The sequence below is a fragment of the Gossypium raimondii genome, chromosome 2 (genome assembly GCF_025698545.1).
Source record: "Gossypium raimondii isolate GPD5lz chromosome 2, ASM2569854v1, whole genome shotgun sequence".
In the NCBI taxonomy this organism is placed as follows: Eukaryota; Viridiplantae; Streptophyta; class Magnoliopsida; order Malvales; family Malvaceae; genus Gossypium; species Gossypium raimondii.
Window position 1 is genome coordinate 28,392,971 of NC_068566.1, and position 18,272 is coordinate 28,411,242.

Here is an 18,272-nt window from a genome sequence, read left to right on the forward strand (position 1 = left end):
ATGTCTATCATGATAAAGATAAAGTTTGGATATACTTTAAATTCTAATAGTTATTAGAATTGGATCTCTACTTCTTTTATACTTCTTATGTCTATAAACAGAGACTCCAATGAAGCATTGTAATCATCCATTTTGATCAATAAAGTTGATTCTCTATTGCTTTCATATTTTCTTTATTCTTTATTCTCTCAATCTCTCTTTATTTTATAACACGTTATTAGCATGATTCTCAATTTTTCCTAAACCCACCTCATTCTTATTTTTTATTTGATACCCCCTAAATATTTTTGTTGAAACCCATACCTCAATTAGTTTCTATCCTTTTCTAATCCTTGTTGAATTACTTTCATTATTTTTCTAACCTAGCTTTCAAATTGGTTGCTTGGCTACCCAAAATTGACAAAAAAAGAGGGGTTCAAACTTGTGTAACGATTTGCTTAAAGTTCTTGGGAGGAATCGAATTTAATTTCTTTATCGACTTAAGGTAATCCTAAATTTTATATCACAAATTATTTTATGGTATTTCCTTTTTTTTCTTAAATACATTATTATAATTACATTTGACAAATAATATGATTTACTATTATTTTACTAATATTTTTTTTAGTTTTTTTTAGTGATTATAATATCAAATCTTACCAAACTTAAATTTGCCGCCCTAGACATCTTAGGCAAAAATTATTTTTCATGGGTGTTAGATGTTAAATTTGACCTAGATGCTAAAGGTCTAGGGAATACTATAGTAGCAAATAAAGAAGCATCTAACCAACACAAGACAAAAGTAATGATTTTCATCTGCCATCATCTACATGAAGGATTACAAGTGGAATATCTCACTGTGAAAGACCCTCTTAAGTTGTGGAGAAATTTAAAAGAAAGATTTGACCATAAAAAAATGGTGACCCTCCCTAAAGCTCGTTATGATTGGAGGCACTGTTGCAAGATTTTAAGACAGTAAGTGAATACAATTCAGAACTTTTCAAACTTAGTTCTCAACTGATGTGGAAAGGATTTGGTAGAGAAAACATTTTCAACCTTTCATGCTACTAATATGCTCCTGCAGCAGCAGTACCATGAAAAAGCTTTTAAAAAATATTCTGAATTGATTTCATGCCTTTTAGTGGTTGAACAAAATAATGAGTTGTTGATGAAAAACCATGAAATTCGTCCCACTGGTAGTGCACCTATCCCTGAAGTGAATGTTGTAGTACATAATAAATATGGAAATGAAAAATATAAAGGTCGCAATCGTGGTCGTGGTCGTGGACATGGACGTAGTGGGGGACGTGGTCGAGGACTTTCTAGTAATCGCTATCATGGTGTTCATAATAGTGGTATTTCTAACCACCAGAAAAAGAATAGCAATGAAGGATAAGAAAGAGGTCAAAATAATCCTTCAAAGGTTATTGAGAATTTATGTTACCGATGTGGTATGAGGGGGCATTGGGCGCGTACTTGTCGTACGCCTGAACATTTAGTGAAACTTTATCAAACATCTATCAAAGGGAAGAAAAATAATATTGAGACAAATTTTAGATCCAAAAATGATGAAATGGAGGCAAAAAAGGAGGGTGATGTAATTTATGGCCTTAATGATATAACTCACCTTGATGTGACGAATTTCTTTGAGAATCATTAGAAAAATTAGTGTTATTTTAGCAGTTTATATTGTTTTTAAGTATGTTTCATTTTCTTACATAAAAATAAGTTGGTGTTATTAAGTTATTTATCTTTTTGGATAATATTGTTGAAATAGTATAAATAGATAATGGATTAATTATTTTTAAGTAATTTTAAAGAAAAACATTAAAACTCACCTTATTTACTTTAAAAGATATTTCTTTTAAAATTATTAGATTACGGCATATCTATGATGCAGTAAAACAATCATGTATAAGTTTATAAAAAAGTTAAAATAAAATTTAAATGTGATTTTGGTTGAAATGGTAAAGATGAAACAATAAAACTGAGTTTTTAATAAATTTACAACTGAATTGAAATTCAATTAATAGGTGACATCAACTTAATTTATAGATAGTTGATTTATAAAAAATTTACTTAACCCGCAATCGTTTTTAATCACTTTTGGGTTTTTGAAAATGTTTGCTTATGTATCAATTAAATAAAATGTTGGCGTTAGCACTTGTTGCTATACAAGTGTATACTTTATCTTATTTTATATATATATATATATATATATATATATATATATATATATATATATATATACTATATATTAAGGCCTTGATCGAGTTTCCGCCTATTAATAGGATCTTAACCTAGTTAAGAAATTACTAAAAGTTTCTCTTTTTTATACAAAATAAGAAAGATTATTTTGTGGGTATTTATATCTTTTGTATGTTAATAAGTCTAGAAAAATAAATACACAATAATGGGAATAATAAGAATTGAATTCAAGTCATCAATTTTTTTAGGCTTAAATCATGATTTAGCCCCTAAAGTATACCCGTTTTCTCACTTTGGTACTTCAAAAATTTTTCTGTCCCAATTTGGTACCTAAAGTATCAATTTCCTCTATTTCTGGCCCATTTCGTAACTATCGTTAAAAAAATTCTGTTAGGCCACTTTGGCCAATGGAAAAGTGTCATGTGGCTTGCTTTGGTCAATGAAAAAATACCACATGGTAGTTAAATTTATTTAAAATTAAAATATTAAATTAAAATTAAAATTTAAAATAAAAAATTATAATATTAAATATTTAAATAATTAAAAACACCGTTGACTTTGACTGGTTGTTGATCAATATTGACTGATCGTTGACCGATGTTGGCTGGATGTTGACCCTACCACATGGTGCTATTAGAATATGACATGTGTTTTTTTTAAAATTTTTTAGTATTATATATATTATATTGATTAACAAGGTAAAAATTATATATAATATATACAAAGTTTAAAAAGTTAAAAATATTTTATAAAATTCTAAAATATATAATTTTAAATTTTAAAAGTGAAAATAACATATAAAATTTGAAAATTATTATAAAATTTAAAAAGTATTTCAATTTCAAGTAATTGGGAAAAAACCTTGAAATTTAAATACCTTTTAGAATTTTATAAAAAAATATTTTGAACATTTTAAAATAAGTTTTACAAATTTTACAATTTTTACATTATCTGTAATAATATTAATAATTTCAACTAATTTATTTTCATTTATTGTATTTATTGTAAATTTTATTTTTATAATTTATATATATTTTCAGTATTATATATATTTTAATTTTTATATACTTATTTCTATTTTCATATTTTTTAATATGTATATGCATTTAATAAAAGAATATATTTGTTTTTGTAGATAAAGCCATCACGTGGCGCTTTGTGATTGACTATAATTTTTTTAACTCTATCAAAAATGGACTAAAAAATATAACAGAGGCATACTTTATGTATCATATTGGGACAAAAAAGTTTAAGTACCAAAGAAGGAAAATGGGTATACTTTAGGGGCCAAATCGTGAATTAAGCCTTTTCTTACTAGCTTAACTTTACCATTTCAACCAAAGCTACATTTGATTTTTATATCAATTTTTTTTTAAATTGGTACATGAATGTTTTCACCAACTTTCGGGTGTGTCATAACCTAGCATAAATAAAATGTTTATTATCTATACTTATTATTTAAGCCCCAAATTGAGTTGGTGTCATGAGCCAGACGCCAACTTAGTTAAAAAATTACGAAAATGTCATTCCGTAATTAAAACAAGTTATGTTATTCGAGATTATTCTAAAAACACCAATAAAAATTGGCAAGTGGTTGGAATTAATCTCTTGTTATTAGCACCAATAAAACATTAATTTTAGCATTAAGCCTATGGAGTGTGCTTCGTATTTCCGAGCCGACGTTGCAACAAGACAACCACGACGTCCTGGCAAGGAGCATGTGATGCGACATGTTCCCCAATTCAACTGGGTTTTGTTTCTCTTAGTTAAACTCTGCTATTGTTTCTAGTTAAACTTGACTAGTCTAGGGTTATTTTAGTTATATTTAACATACGAATTTAGCCTATAAGAGGGGCTGTTGTAACCTAGATTAATCATCTTAATCATCTTTGAGATTGAAAAAGTTTTGAGTTTTGGGGAAATTTAGGTTTTAACCAGAGTGCTTTGTTCTTCCGAGATTTAGGGTTTTGTTGAAATTATCGTCATTTTGTACTATTTCGATTTTTGCTCATTTAGTGAAGTCTCATTTGCCCGTGGTTTTTTTTATTCTCTTCTTCAGATAAGTTTTCCAGTAAATATTTGTGTGTTTAATCTTCTCTACTTTTACTTTTATTTTCTTGTTGCATATACGAGTCGATTCCTAATAAACTGATATCAAAACTTGGTTCAAATTTCACAATCGACACGTTCAAATATGGAAATGAGGTTTGATATCAAAGAGGTTCAACGACTACACAAATTTCAGTTTATGGCAAGTTTGTATGATGATAATTCTAGTTCAGAACGGCCTAAAAAATGTCATTACCGGGAAAAATCCCAAAAATCTATATAAGTTAGAATAGGATGAGCTTGATGAGATGGCCCTGTCTGTAATTCAATTGTGCCTCATGAACGATGTGTTGCAAGAGATGCTTCATAGAAAACAATAACAGCCTTATGGAGAAAGTTAGAAACCCTATAGATGAAAAAGTTTCTGGCTAATCGTTTGGTGTTGAAGTAACGCCTGTATACATTCCGTATGGGAGAAAATGACTCTATTAAGGCTCACATCAATGAGTTTGTTTGTTTCTTGAATGATTTAAAAAATGTTAAGATTCATATTGATGATAAAGATTAAGCTATGATACTATTATGCTCTTTGCCCACTTCATATAAGTCTTTTAGGGAAACTTTTATTTATGGTAAAGATAAATTATCGTTCAAGAAAGTGAAGGGAAACTTGTTGAGCGAAGACAAACTCGACAATGAGTTTGGTTCGAGGAGCAGTTCAAGTTTAAAACCCTCGGTATTTGTTGTGAAAAGCCAAATTTATTCGAGGTTGAGGAATCGAGACAATGTATGTGGTTATTGCAGGAATAAATGTCACATTAAGGTAGATTGTTACAAATTACAATATAAAAATAGGAGGGCTTCTAAGAGAAACGAGCATGAAGTAGCTAATGCTAATATGGCCGAAGACAAGGTGATGATTGGTTGTTAGTGTCCATGACTGAAAGGTCTAAGTCTACGTTTGAGTGGATCTTGGATTCGGGGTGTTCTTTCCACATGTTTCCTAATAGGGACTAATTCTCCACATATAGTCCAGTTGAAGGTGTAGTTGAGCGTATGGGGAATGGATCACTCTGTAAGATAACCAGTATTGGTACCATTTAGATTAGGATGCACAACGAAATCATTAGGACACTATCAGATGTTAGGTATGTGCTTGATTTAAAGAAAAATCTCATTTCCTTGAATATTTTAGACTAGAAAAAATGCATACTCGTTATCGAGTCAAGCAGTATTAAGGTATCCCATGGAGCTCTTGTTTTGATGAGAGGCCAAAAAACTGACAGTCTATATGTTTTTTAAGGTTCAATCATGATTGGTGTAGCAGCAAATTCCTCGACAATTATAGAGTCAAAGTCGACTTGACATCAATCTAAGAAATTTGACTCTTTCAGGTTAGATAGTGGATCTGCAATTAAGAGTATTTCAGTTTTCAAGTTCAAACACCAATTTGGACTTAGTGAGTATCATACAAAGGTTTAGATAGGCCCATGATGGGATCCAAAAAGGAGGTATGAGAAAATACGAGTCAATATAGAGATTTGTAGAGTGTGTCTCGTATTTACTAGCCGCAGTCGCAACGAGGAAGAGTCAACGTTGCAACGAGACAACCACGACATCCCTACGATAAGATTGGCTACGTCCCAATGACACGAAGAATGGCATCCCGATAAGGAGCATGCGACGTTGCAACGTGGTCATGTGTTCCCCAATTAAACTGGGTTTTCTTCTCTTAGTTAAACTTTTCTATTGTTTCCCAATTAAACTTTGATTAGTCTAGGGTTATTTTACTTGTATTTAACCTACGAATTTAACCTATAAAAGTGACTGTTGTAACCTAGATTAATCGTCTTCATCATCTTTGAGATTGAATGAGTTCTATAAGTTTTAGGGAATTTTGGGTATTAGCTAGAGTGTTTTGTTCTTTCAAGATTTAGAGTTTTTGTTAATATTATCTTCATCTTGTACTCTTTCGATTTTTTCTCATTTAGTGAAGTCTCCTTTGCCCGTGGTTTTTTATCCTCTTCTTCGGAGGAGTTTTCTACGTAAATATGTGTGTTTGATATTCTCTACTTTTAATTTTATTTTCTCATTGCATATACGAGCCGATCCTAAAAAAACTAAAACTTTATTTTAATATAATATTTACATTTTAATTGTATTATGCGTGTAACACCCCAAACCCGACCTAGACGTTATGGCTGTATCAGAGAGTGTAACAAAGTAAGGTTTTAAAATCAGTGTTACTTCGATAAAACTTGTGTAATTGTTCGATATATCATCCAAGTTCATAAAACCCATATTCATTTTTATAGTTATTGCTAGAAACGTTATTCAATTGTTTCATTTGCCAAAACACAATTTACAGCGGAAGTTTAATAAAACCGATACATTATGGAAATCCAGTTGTATTTTCAAAAAAAGATTTATTTGTGTAAAACCGTCATTTTCATAAAATATTTTGTCGAAGAATGCAAATTATCAAACAACGAAACCAAAACCAATAGTTAAAAACCATACAGTCCAGAGAGTCCCAGAAATTACAAACTTTCAATTGAATTCGGAATTTTAAATAAACCATAAATTACTAAGTTTAAACAGTTTTCGATCGAGTGGTCACCGTTGAGTCTCCGTCGTATCGATCTACCTAAGTCTGAGGATTTTTTAAACAGAACAGACAAACATATTTAAGTTTTCGTAAACTCAGTGTGTAACCCAACAGAAGTAGACATATATTTCATACAGAAATCACATATACAGTTAGATTTAAATTCATACCTAAGTCCTTTACAGATACAGATAACAAAATCAGATTTGCAGAATCCGACCCCCATCCTCTACATGCCATCTCCGACCATCCCAACACACCATGCGGGGTTTAAAAATACTCACCCATCCCTATATACCATATTGTGTTAATACGACACATATCAGATAATATGCAGCCATGCTACCAGAATATAGGCGAAAGTCGCCTTACAGAACACTTCATCCACATATACATATCCCACCCTAAATACAAATACAGATTACAGATACAGAATATCAAGCTTAACATGCTCGCATACAGATACCAGGTATATATATAGCAGAATAATCAGACATGCATAACACTGTCCTACACAGAACAAACTGTCAAAATATCAGATCACGTAAACTAGGATTTGGTTAGCCCTTAACAACCCTACAGTAGGCCCACAGTCGATCGTAGCGATCCGTGCGACCCTAGGGAAAATTTCAGGAATTTGGGCTCACATGCCCGTGTGAGCCCACATGCCTAGATTGGCCTTACCCGTGTGGCCCACATGGCCTGGCCCAAAACTTACACGCTCGTGTGGAATGCTTGTGTAGGCCAACATGCTTGTGTGGCCCACACGCCCAACTTGGGCTAGCCCGTGTGACCCACATGGCCACAATCACACCACCACGCGGCCGTGTCTTATGCACGGCCATGTCTTCGTCAAACACACGGTCATGTCTCGCACACGGCCAACCATACGACTAGGCACACGCCCGTGTAGCATCGACAGTGTGGTCTTTCGGCTTTCTCCATAGCTCAATTTTCTGCATTTTGGGTACCCACCTGACACTATTTCAATGCGAAAACACCCCCGAGACCACCAGAACCTAGAATCAACAAACCAAAGTCACAAAATCAGTCTTAATTCACGATTAACCTGAAACCACAAAATAAAAAATAGTTCAATTCACACTCTGAACATTTTCAACTACGATTCCACAAGAGGAGAGCCCCGATCTTCGCGATTCGTTGCTGGCAAAACCCAAAAATTGAACTAACAAAAAAATATCTTTAAAACAGAACTAAAAGAAAACCCCCTCTTAACCCGAGTAAAACCTTACCACCGCTTACCACAACGCATGAAAGCAATAAGCCAAAAACACCGAAATTAACAGGAAGACAAAAATAAAAAAAAAACAAGAAAAAAGAATTTGACAGAAAAAAAAAGAGAAACAGAAATTGACGTTCAATTTTTGGAAGAAGAGGAAAAATTAATTAAAATTTGGAAAAGAAGAAAAATAGATATCTAACATACCCTTTATTTTTCTCCCACTAACCTACAATCACCACAGAATCCCAACTCCATCGAAACACTAACACACCACCGAGTCAAAAATAACATCCACGCTCACGCAATAATTCAAACACCAAACCTCCAACACACCAACTCCCCTACCACTCAAACCAACAGACTCATTCTAATATGGATTAACAGACAATTTTATATAAGCCCACACAATAAGGGTAAGGCTTGGATAAAAAAAAACAAAAATTGCCAAAAGTGAAAATTGAACCCAAGACCTCCCATACACACCCATAACACTTAGCCACTGAAGCAAATACACACTTGTGTCAAATATTTACAGAAATAGAAATCAACTATGCAAGGCGTTACAATGCATATTTTAAACTCTATCAATTGTATATATTGATAATGTTGTTGATTGAGTTTGTGTCATAAGTCTACTTGACACTAACTCAAGACTAATGAAAACAATATGATAAACAATTGTAATACATTTAGTATTTTAATATGATTTATCTACATATTTAAATTTTATTTTACTCACAATTTAATCAATTTTTTTTATTTTAATATCATACATATTTTAAATGTGTTATTACATTTTATTATTTATTATATATTATTTTAAACTAACATCTATATATATATATATATAATAATAATTTCATGATAGGTTTTTATCATATCTGCTCTTTTAAATATAATGTCTAGAACTACCCATAACCCCTCCCAACTCTTAAATAGGAGGATAATGCACTTCAACGCACTCAAACTCATGTCCTCTATCGTTAGCAACAATGTCAATACCAATTGAGTTAAAACTTAATCGACACTAATATATATTTTAACTATGTAATTTCTTTTTTTTTTGAAGGATTAACTATGTAATTTCTAAACATATATGATAAAATTTCTAGTTTATTAATTGTTTATTTAGGGAATATATATTAAATGTTCATTCGTATAATTACTTGAAGAGAAAATGTGATTAAGGGGAAAATTATAATTAAGGATTGCAAATGAGATAGATAGAAGTGAAAAAGTAATATCTCTCATCAATATAAAAAGCAATGTTGATCCCCGTAAAAAGCTCTCACAGATTATTAATGGTCCATAAGGAAGAGACCGTGATCTCATTAATGCTCTCTATTTTCCTTTTCGGATCATAACTCATAACCAACTCGTTTGATTACACCAACCATTAAAAAATATCAAACGAAAGTTAAAAAACAGTGCTACCACTCTTATGGCTCGTTTGAACCCAACTCGACTCAGCCGTATGCATTCAAGAACCATGTCGTCGTCCATGCCTCATGTAGTCGCCCCACCCGTTTCCAAGAAGCAACCTTCCAAGTTCTCTCGCTCCATTCAGAAACTGTTCAAATCCGTGTTCAAGTTCAAACAAAGCTCGAGTTCTTCTGTTTTGTGGCTGAAACAAAGATCCTACGAGGAGTACTGCCTGGTTTACGACATGACAGGTGCACTTACAACAATCCCTGAGGTTCCGGAGATAGATTTTGGTGGACTGTCGCCGGAGATTAATGGCTCGTTGGTTGTTAAGAGAAGTCCACCGCCAGAAGGGTTCACCGCAGCCTCCACTGTCGGTATTTCATGTGCTTAATGAAGAAGTTTATGCGAAGTTATATAAATGATGAATAAACGAAGATGTGATCGATTAGTTTAATGTGTATATTTTGATCATATTTTTATGTTTTTTTTTTCCGAGGATGTTTGATTCTTAAGATTATGTTACTTGAAGTTTTCAATTTTCAGCCTTTCCTATGTCTAAATTATATGTTCATTAGATGAATCTGTTTAATCAAGATCTATATAGGATCATATATTTTCTTTTCTTTTCTTTTTTTATCTTTTGTTGGTTAAACTTCTTTTTGTTATTGAAAATCAAGAAATAAATTATATATACAAGCATCTAGTTAGAGTGGCAAAATTTATGTTCTCAATTGATATCAGTTTCCTATCTGATCATATATAGCAAACAATTCAGGATTGTTTTTAATAGGAAGAAAAACTCTGGAAAAACAATGCTCATACCAATTGAGCCAAGACTCAATTAACCAATCATTTTAAATACATTATTTAAAGAAAAAATGTAAAAAGAAAAAAAAATCTTAAATGGGTTATATTTAGATATTAAATGAAACTGTAGATAAATTTGCAAAATAATTATTTTAATATTTTTTTAAAATATTAAAATTCTTAAAAATAAAAAAGACTAAATTTTAAAAGTTTGTAAAGTATATGGGATTGATAATTAATTATACTATTTTTCTCTTTTTCTTTCCCTCCCAGCTCCAACCCAAGACGAAGAAAAGAAAATAAAAGTCGCAAACGTGTCATGATTAGAAAAGCTTGAAAAGTGTAAGGAATTGAAAGATAATTATACCTTTTTTTCTCTTTCTTTCCCTCCCATCGTAATGTCGTGTACTATTAGTGTACACTAATCTCATAAATACTTAAGTTTCACGGGCCACGGATCAAAGCTCGTGATGAATGCACATAGAACGTCCTATAAAGGTCAACTAATTAATTGAGACTCATTTAATCCACTTGAATTGACCCGATTCATGAAATATATGGAGAAGCTCATCTACTTGAAATCTTGGTTGCCCAGTGAAACACTCTAATAGAACTAGAGTTATCAGGGTAACTATTGTAAATCTTAAGGGATAAAATATGTATAGAGTTAAAATCCCTTAGGACTCTCATATTGTAGATAGGCACTAATCTTAGCTGTCAATGTAATTCGATCTGTATCGTTAGATCTGGGGGAGCTCAACTATAAATAGAGGTCTTCCCCCTCATTTGTAATCACTCAATGGTAATCCTTCAAAGTAATAGAGATACTTTGAGAGTATTTACTCAAACATCTTGTGTGCGTTGCTTTCTTGTGACATTTTTTGTTCTTTTGTTGCTCTTTTGTCTTTGAATTGCTTCTGCTTTATTTTCGGTGCCTTGGAGAATTTCTAGCAAGAATTCTCACTTTGCAAGAGTTAGACTAATTTAGATGAATTTGAACCTAAGAAATTGCTTAAGGTCGCACGGATTGCGAGATGACAGTTCTAGTCTCGTGACATAAGTACATAGTTATTTACTGCATGCAAATAATATATGTATTATAACACTTCCCTTGAATGACAATTTACCATAAAAATTTTAAATAAAACCTAGCAAAGGAAAATCTAGTAAAATAAAAACTTAGTAAAAAAAAGTAAAATATTCATGGGAAGCTTCTTCTCACTAATTAATTATTCTAAGTCTTTAAGATGATGCATTCTTATGTTATGTCCATGCTTCTTGAAAATTGAAGTTGGTAATACTTTGTAAATAAATTTACTAAGTTATCACTAAAGAAAAGTTAGCAAATATCAATGTCACCTAATTTCTTCAAAAGCTCGTGCTTATAGAAAAGTTTTGGAAAAATATGTTTATCTATCACCTTTTAGCATGTGAAATGCATGTTGTGTATCCTCAGGCAAATATTGTTGGCTTATCGTTATCAATAATGATTCCATATGCTTTTCTAATATGTTGAATTGTAGCTCGAAACCATATGCATTCGTGTGAATTGCTTCATAAAAAGCGAAATTTTTTAAATGGTTTGATGAGGTAGCAATGGTTGCTTGTTTACAAACTTTCATAATATAAAAATATTACCACATGTGAAACCATAACTTGTTTGTGACCAAGTTCTATGAAGAATAAAAAAATATCCAACATCAACATACTCCATGTGGGTAAAACAAACCCATAACGAATATGTCATAGAGATAGAACATACTTCACTTCATTCCAATGCTTTTGTGTTGGTTCAAAACTAAACCTTAAAAGTAAATTGATCTCAAAGGCTATATCTAGTCTAGTATAATTTGTTAAATATAAAAATATTTATATTACACTAAGATGTGGTATTTCAAGATCAAAATTTTCTTCATTTAATAAAATTGATCTCAAAACTTAATGGATTACATAATAGATAAGAATATCATGTGTATTTGATTTCTCCATCCTCTTAGTCCATACAAATGTTGTAGAAATTATTGATTTGCAACTGCTATGGTTGTCTTTGAAAATAAAATTATTACGATATTTCCATAACAACCAACGTATAATGGAAAACAACGTCGCCAATTCACCACTTTGCTACCAAAATCTCTCTGATTAGCCAAGTTCAACACTAACCACTCGTTAAGATCAGATGAGAAGAAGATACTTTTATCATTGAAAGGAACAACAACATTCCAGACTGCTCTCAAGAAGGAACAATCCCGAATCGCATGAGTACCTAACTCAAAAATATGACTACATCAGGGACAATGGCTCTTATTTGACACGTGCCTTCGAGATCTCTCACCATTGGTCAAAATATGCTCTCTCCACAATAACCACAAGAACACTCGAACTCATTGCGGAGCTTTACACCTCCAAACCAACTTCCAATTCATAGGTGAAGCAAAATTACCAATGGAGTAAATACTTTTGAAAGTTTTAGCAGAAGAGAACAAGTCATTTTGTGACCACTTCCACGAGATACAGTCGGCACCTATATACGGGTTAGAGGGGTAAAATGGCAGGAATGTGGTGGAGAACAATTGATTTAGACGAGGCCAATCCCAATTCCCCGTATTATCAATCATGTCACAACCTTTAATAGGTTCATCCAGCAGCTCTATCCCTGTATAGAAAAATTTAAGAGGGTCAATCTGTCTAACCCAAACATCATTCCAGAAATTAATTATGTGTCCATCGTCAACGGTCTAAAACACACTGTTGAGAACCTTAGGCCAAATTCCCATGATAGATAGCCAAATTAAAAAGCAACAACTCCTCAAGATCAAAACTGGCAACAGTCCCTGAATGTTATATTTGCTCATCTAGACTTGTAGCCATAGAGCCTCTGTGTTATTAAATCCCAGTTTTAAAAGAAAAACCTTATTCTGATTCGCAAGATTTCGGAGTCCAAGACCCCCATTATCAAGAGGTTGGTAGCATTCAAATCAATTTAGTAGAGCAAGTTTCATTGAGTCTACCTTCGAACCCCAAATGAACTTTCGAGCAAGCTTTTCAATCTCTTTGCACACCAAGAGGGTTATACGTGTCGTGGCCATGAAAAATAATGGAATAGCTATAATGACTGATGTGACTAGAGTAATCCTTCCAACCATAGATAAATTTTGTGCTTCCTAATCATTAAGAGCATGTTTGGTTAGGTGTATTGGCATAGCCAATACACCCTTAATCGGTGGCCCCGCCTAATCCCCCCTTATTCCTATGTTTGGTTCATGGTATTGCTAATACCATTGTAATCCATTACTCACCTAATCGGTGAAATTCATCGATTTCTATTCCGGAAGGAAAGCCCAGTTTTGCTGCGTATTAAGATCTCCCAATTTCTTCTACCCTGTTTTACCCTCCTAATTGCTTCTTCTGATTTCTTCTGATTCCATAACTTTTTCCTTCCTTTCGGCCTCCACAACTACTTCTTCTTCATCACTCATCAGCAGACTGCTTCTTCTTCTTCATCAGTAGGCTGCAGAGGCCGTGCACGCGTTTAATCGCATGGAGGATTACAGGTGCGTTCCCGATAAGGTTGCGTTTTCAGTTTTGATTAGTATTTTATGCAAGAAAAAGAAGGGCTGATGAAGCCCAAACTTTTTTCGATAAATTGAAGGACAAATTTGAACCTGATGTGATTCTCTACACCAGCTTGCTTTACGGTTGATGTAGGTTGTGAGCCAAATTCCATTACTTTTAATAACTTGATGAGGGTTCATGTCAAGGTTGGTCGCACAGAGAAGGTCTTGCAGGTTTATAATCAGATGAAAAGACTCGGTTGTGCTGCAGATACGGTAACTTATAATTTTCTCATAGAGAGTCATTGTAGGGATGATAATCTTGATGAGGCTGTTAAAGTGCTTAATTAATTCGATGCTTAAGAAAGGGTGTATCCCAAATTCGTCAACTTTCAATACTATATTTAAGTGTATTCAGAAGTTAAGGGATGTGAATGCCGCTCACCGAATGTACGCTAAGATGAAGGAGTATAAATGCATGCCTAATACTGTTACTTATAATGTTTTGATGCGAATATTTGCCAGCGCCAAGTCTGCTGATATGGTTCTCAAGTTAAAAAAGGAAATGGATGAGAATGAGGTTGAGCCTAATGTGAATACATATCGGATTTTGATCACAATGTATTGTGGGATGGGGCAATTGGAACAATGCTTACAAGCTATTTAAAGAGATGATTGAGGAAAAATGCTTGAAACCAAGTATGCCTCTTTATGAAATGGTCTTTGGAGCGGTGAGAAAAGTGAGCGATTAAAGAAGCATGAGGAACTGGTAGAGAAGATGGTTGATAGGGGATTCGCAACACGTCCTTTGTAGAAGTAGCTTCTTGATGTTCTATCCATGAGGTAATTTTCCAATTTTCCATGCCATCAATCGATTAAAAGCTTCAAATCTCATCTTTTTGTTGAGTATGGTCATAAGCTTGTAGAATAGAAAGTTAGAATGCATTGTTGTATCTTCACCCTTCGGTTTTTGACCAGTAGCATACTTAGTTCTCATAGATCTTTTACTCATAAATCATCTCTTCTAAATTATTAAATCCACTTCAAATTTTGGTTACATGTATCTGTTAATGATATTTTGTTTATGGATAGTCTTTACCCACTGAACATCACATCTAGAGAATTTCCTAATGAGTACCTGTTTGTAATACTTTTGTGAAGAATCTCATAAATTTGCAGGTTAGTTTGGGTAGAGTTACCAGTTAAAAAAACCTAGTATTGATGGGAGTTAAGAATAAACTGAAATGATCGACAAATGACACCACAGCTGCATATCATATCTAGCATCTCAGTCAGGTTGAAAATAGAAGATATTTTTCTAGTATATTTATATTCATTTGGTATATATTTGTGTCTGATTTTACCTCCGATGAGCATATGTTTTTTGTAATTGCTATCTCTAAATCTCCTGATTTTGGATTCGTCTCATCCATGTTACTTATGATCTCTCTAAGAGTTGGGCATGATATTTTTACATTGTACTGATTCAGTTTGTGCTTTTCAATTTTGATAGATCTATGAAAGATTTGATGCAAATTCAATAGCTGATGTTGAAAAGAAGGTTTATTTTTTTAAAACCCATTTTTTGCTTCAATTTGTTTTCTTTTTCGAATCTTGCTAATTTTAGATTGCACTCACTAATGGTGCCTAGTCATACGGGGTTCTTGCAGTTCCTTTAGGTGAAGTAGCACTTAACAATATGAGGTCAAAGTAGAGTTCTGTAAAGGTTTTTTTGATGATCAAAATTAAACAATTAAATCTTATTTTTCTCGTTTCTTCTTCGCAACACATTGATGCTAACATCCCAAGTAAAAGACATCCAAAATTCGGAGTAAAAATCTTAACTATGTTGGCAGGTATTCGTGGTATTCGAAATTTGATCATCTATTCTCTCCCAGAGAGGAAGGAGTTCTACTATGAGGTGAGTGTGGTTACCATAAAATTTGATAACCCTGTCATTTTTGGCCCAGCTTTCATTCTGAACCAAAATTACTTCATGCTTCTTTTGTTCCAGATTGTCAACATGCTTGAAGGGTCGGATGACTTGGCATGCACCGTCTTGTTTTCTCAAGATGACAAGCTACGGTAATGTTCTGTGATCTTACATAGGTCAGTTTTTGTAGTATTGTGAATGATATCAGAGGGTGACAGTTTAATTGCGTAGGGGGTTTCTGGCATTCACTCGAAAAACAAACGTATTTGCTGTAATAGTATTTGTTTTTTTTTTGTGCGTGTGTGTGTGTGTGTGTTTGCTTAGTGGTGGTAGAAAGAGCAAACCTCTCAAGATCCTTAAAAAAAGTTAAATGTTGAAGCAGTAATAAGGATTAGGCAAAAGGATGAATAGATGCATATTTATTTAGTTTTGTTCTTCCATTTTCTTTATTCTAATCTATGAACTTCTTTGAACCACATTATTCCAAGTTTCTTTTTCCTTAGTGATCACTTTTGCTGACTCTAAAATTTACTCTCTGGCTTCTGTCATGATAGCTCGAGAGAATTGTTGGAACTGCTCCGGCAAAACGAATGATAAAATCTGAGAAGGGAGTCTTTGTATTTTGCTGAAATGTTTAGGAGCTCATTCATAGCTGGCCATTGAAGACTGATCGGAAGCAAACTTCCAAGTGGGAGGTAATGACCGACTGTCATGAGGCTTTTATGATTGAGGATTGCTAAAAAGAATAGAAATTACCTCTTTTTAAGCTTATTGGAATCCCTTGCCTCGGTTACTATTTTTGGCAGGAAAATCTTTCATAATCATAGATTTTGTTTTTGTTTTTGTTTTTTTTTGGGGGGGGGCTCATGTTCATAAAATATACATTATGTCATACAACTTGACCATTTCTACATCGCAGATATTCATTTTCGCACTCTTGTTTAATTATAATGGTAAAATACTATGTTCTTAATGCATTTCAACTACAAATTTGCCAGCATTCAACATAATTTATGTATTATTCAATATTCTAGTCGTCATAGAATTGTACAATTAAGATATCTTTAAAACCTTTAAATTTGGATGGGGAATAGACTTCATTGTTATTTGTGAACAATAGTTATAGTAGACCGAGTTTATTTTCAATTCATTAAAAAGGATTGAATGTATTTTAAGAATATATTAATGGGATTTGTTATATTTGTGTCCTATTTTGTAGTAATTGTTTGTCAATAAGAAACAAATTATTAACATCAAAATTTATATTTTAATAATTTTATTAAATTATATATTTTAATTATAATATATTTAATAATAATTATGTTAATTTATATTTTATAGTATCACATATTATGATTTGAGTAAATTCATATAAGAATATTGATTATTAAGAATTTTACTAAATTATATATTTTAATTATAATATATTTAATAATAATTATGTTTAAATATGATTAAATTATTTATTATTGATAATAATAATCTTATTAAAATTTAAATAACAATACCAATAATCATTTACCAAAACAAATTTATGCTAAGGGTATTCTAGTCATTTTAGTTTTTTCCATTATGCTATTACACTTCTATTCCATTCAACCAAACACAAGATTACTATTACGCCTCTATTCCATTACATTCAACCAAACAGTTGATTTGCTATTACACCTCTAATCAAATACACCTCTAATCCAATACACCTCTAATCCAATACAGCGAACCAAATGTGCTCTAAGCTTTTCTTGGACGTTCTCTACAACAAACTCAAACGTTCTAGACGAGACCCTCTTATGAAAAATAGGCATCCAATATATTTCCCTAAATCATCCACCCTCGAAATTCCAAGGTTCCCACATATTTCAGTTGTTAAATTCCTCAGTGTGTTTTGATAAAAGAAATTTTGAGTTTTATTCATGTTGATTTTCTATCTAGAAAAGTAGCAAAAAGTATTAAGGATACCATTAACATGCTCAGCTTGCTCCCTATTTGCTTTATAGAAAAGAATGAGGTAGTTTGCAAAGAAAAGGTACGAAAGTGTCAGTTTTTGCCTAGAAATCAACAAAGGGCTCCAATCTTTCTCCATGATTGCCTTATCTATGAGACGACCTAGTCGTTTTATACACAAAACGAACAAATAAGGAGACAACGGATCTCCTTGTCTAATTCCTCGTATGGGAAAGGACTCGGTGGTGGTGCCATTCCAAAGAATCTGCAAGGATGATGAATTTACACAGTTAATAATTACACTAACCATTAAAGAAAGAAAACATGCCTTCAACAAGGTGTCTTCAAGGGAATCCCAACGAAGTCTATCATAGGCTTTCTCTATATCGATCCTCAGAGCCATCCAACATTGTTGTCTGTTAACTGTTTTCATGATATGGATAGCCTCTTGCGTAATAATAATATTGTTTGCAATATTCCTCTATTTGATGAAATTAGCTTGATTCTGTTTTACTAGCTTTA

The 18,272-nt window shown here is 32.5% G+C and overlaps 1 pseudogene; it reads left to right on the top strand.

Annotated features, from left to right (window-relative positions):
* The first annotated feature begins 9,576 nt into the window (after positions 1–9,576).
* Positions 9,577–14,936, top strand: LOC105789576 (pentatricopeptide repeat-containing protein At1g20300, mitochondrial-like; annotated as a pseudogene).
* The last annotated feature ends 3,336 nt before the right edge of the window (positions 14,937–18,272 follow it).